The sequence below is a fragment of the Nicotiana sylvestris genome, chromosome 1, assembly GCF_000393655.2.
Source record: "Nicotiana sylvestris chromosome 1, ASM39365v2, whole genome shotgun sequence".
Lineage (NCBI taxonomy): Eukaryota > Viridiplantae > Streptophyta > Magnoliopsida > Solanales > Solanaceae > Nicotiana > Nicotiana sylvestris.
Genome location: NC_091057.1, coordinates 115,805,176 through 115,808,402, shown reverse-complemented (window position 1 = coordinate 115,808,402; position 3,227 = coordinate 115,805,176).

Sequence of the window (3,227 nt, the reverse complement as noted above, 5' to 3'; positions counted from 1 at the left end):
GGAAAGGTTGTATTTCATACTTAGCCTTTGTGAGGGATGTCAGTGCAGAAACTCCTAGTATTGATTATGTTCCTGTTGTGAGGGATTTTCCCGATGTGTTTCCTGCAGACCTGTCGGGCATGCCACCGGACATGGATATTGATTTTGGTATTGATCTGGTGTCGGGCACTCAGCCCATCTCTATTCCACCATATCATATGGCACCAATGAAGTTGAAGGAGTTGAAGGAGTAGCTTCAGGAACTCCTTGATAAGGGGTTTATTCGGCCTAATGTGTCGCCTTGGGGTGCGCCTGTTCTATTTGTGAAGAAGAAGGATGGCACGATGATTGGTTACAATTAAGAACAAGGTGATTGGTTACAATTAAGAACAAGTATCCCCTGCCTCATATTGATGAATGGTTTGACTAGCTTCAGGGAGCGAGAGTGTTCTCCAAGATTGATCTCCGTTCAGGTTATCACCAGTTGAAGATCAGGGGCTCGAATATTCTTAAGATAACTTTCAGGACTCGATATGGTCATTATGAGTTCTTGGTGATGTCTTTTGGGTTGACCAATGCCCCAACAGTATTCATGCATTTGATGAACAAAATGTGTTGGCCTTATCTCGACTCATTTCTCATAGTTTTCGTTGATGATATTCTGGTGTATTTGTGTAGTCAGGAGAGGTACGCAGAGCATTTGAGAGTTGTGTTGCAGAGATTGAGGGAGGAGAAGCTTTATGCAAAGTTCTCCAAGTGTGAGTTTTGGCTCAGTCCAGTGGCTTTCTTGGGGCATGTGGTGTCCAGCGAGGGTATTCAGGTTTATCCAAAGAAGATAGAGGCGGTTCAGAGTTGGCCCAGACCGTCCTCAGCCATAGAGATTCGCAGCTTTCTTGGTTTGGCGGGCTATTACCGCTTTGTTTAGGGATTTTCATCTATCGCATCGCCCTTGACCAAGTTGACTCAAAAGGGTACTCCATTCAGGTGGTCGGATGAGTGTGAGGAGAGCTTTCAGAAGCTCAAGACTGCCTTGATCACATCTCCAGTGTTAGTTTTGCCATCAGCTTCAGGTTCATATACCATGTATTATGATGCTTTGAGGGTTGGTATTGGGTATGTATTGATGCATGAGGGTAGAGTTATTGCTTATGCTTCTCGTCAGTTGAAGCCCCATGAGAAGAACTACCCTGTTCATGATTTGGAGTTGGCTGCCATTGTTCACGTGTTGAAGATCTGGAGGCATTGTATGGTGTGTCTTATGAGGTGTTTACTAATCATCATAGCCTCCAATACTTGGTCAAACAGAAGGATCTCAATTTGAGGCAGCGGAGATGGTTGGAGCTGCTAAAGGACTATGATATCACTATCTTGTACCATCCGGGGAAGGCCAATGTGGTGGCTAATGCCTTGAGTAGGAAGGAGGTGAGTATGGGGACTTTAGCATATATTCCAGTTGGGGAGAGACCTCTTAAAGTTGATGTTCAGGCCTTGGCCAATCGGTTCATGAGGTTGGATATTTCGGAGCCTAGTCGGGTATTGGCTTGAGTGATTTTTTGATCTTCCTGATTTGATCGCATCAGAGAGCGCCAGTATGATGATCCTCATTTGCTTATCCTTAAGGACAGAGTTCAGCAAGATGATGCCAGAGATGTGACTATTGGTGATGACAGAGTATTGAGGATGCATGGCCGGATATGTATGCCCAATGTGGATGGGCTTCAGGAATTGATTCTAGAGGAGGCCTATAGCTCGCGCTATTCCATTCATCTGGGTTCCACGAAGAAGTATCAGGATCTGAGACAACATTATTGGTGGAGAAGAATTAAGAAAGACATTGTGGGATTTGTGGCTCAGTGTTTCAATTGTCAGCAGGTAAAATATGAGCATCAGAGACCGGGTGGCTTGCTTCAGTGAATGGATATTCCAGAGTGGAAGTGGGAGCAGATCACCATGGACTTTGTAGTTGGGCTCCCATGGACTTTAAATAAGTTCGATGCTATTTGGGTGATTGTGGATCGACTGACTGAGTCCGCGCACTTCATTCCTGTATGTACTACATATTCTTCGGAGCGGTTGGCAAAGATCTATATCCGGGAGATTGTTCGTTTGCATGGTGGCCCAATTTCCATCATTTCAAATATGGGCACTCAGTTTACTTCACAATTTTGTAGGTCTATGCAACGAGACTTGTGTACTTAGGTTGAGTTGAGCATAACTTTTCTTTCTTAGACGGATGGGCAGTCCGAGCGCACTATTCAGATATTGGAGGATATGTTGTGTGCTTGTGTCATTGATTTTAGAGGGTCATGGGATCAGTTTCTACCGTGAGAAATGTTTGCTTATAACAACTGTCAGTCGAGTATTCAGATGGCTCAATATGAGGCTTTGTATGAGAGACGGTATAGATCTCCGGTTGATTGGTTTGAGCCCGGTGAGGCTAGGCTATTGGGTACAGACTTGGTGTAGGATTCTTTAGACAAGGTGAAGGTTATTCAGGAGACACTTCGTACAGCACAGTCGAGACAAAAGAGTTATACTGACAGGAAGGTTCGGGATGTGCCCTACATGGTTGGTGAGAAGGTTCTATTGAAGGTTTCACCCATGAAGGGTGTTATGAGATTTGGGAAGAAAGGCAAATTGATTCATCGGTTCGTTGGACCTTTTGAGGTGCTTCGGAGGATTGGGGAGGTGGCTTATGAGCTTGCTTTGCCACCCAGCTTGTCGAGTGTGCATCCGGTATTTCATGTTTCTATGCTCCGAAAGTATATTGACGATCCGTCTCGTGTTTTGGATTTCAGCACGATTCAGTTAGATGATGATTTGACTTATGATATGGAGCCGGTGGCTATTTTGGAGCATTAGGTTCGAAAGTTGAGATCGAAGGATATAACTTCAGTGAAAGTGCAGTAGAGAGGTTGGCCCGTGGAGGAGGCTACCCAGGAGACCAAGCGGGAGATGTGGAAAAGATATCCTTACCTATTTGATGTATGTTTCTTGACTCGTTCGAGGATGAACGATTGTTTAAGAGAGGGATGATGTAACGACCCGGCCGTCGTTTCATGAGTTACCGCTCCGTTTCTCTCATTTCTACTTCTTATTATTTTGTTCAGTTGTATTATATGTTATCAGGTGGATTGGTTCGAGTTCAGAGAGTTTTTTGTGAGGTTTGAGACACTTAGTCTCTTTTGAGTAAGCTTAAGTTGGAAAATTCAACCGGATGTTGACTTATGTGAACAAGGCTCAGATGT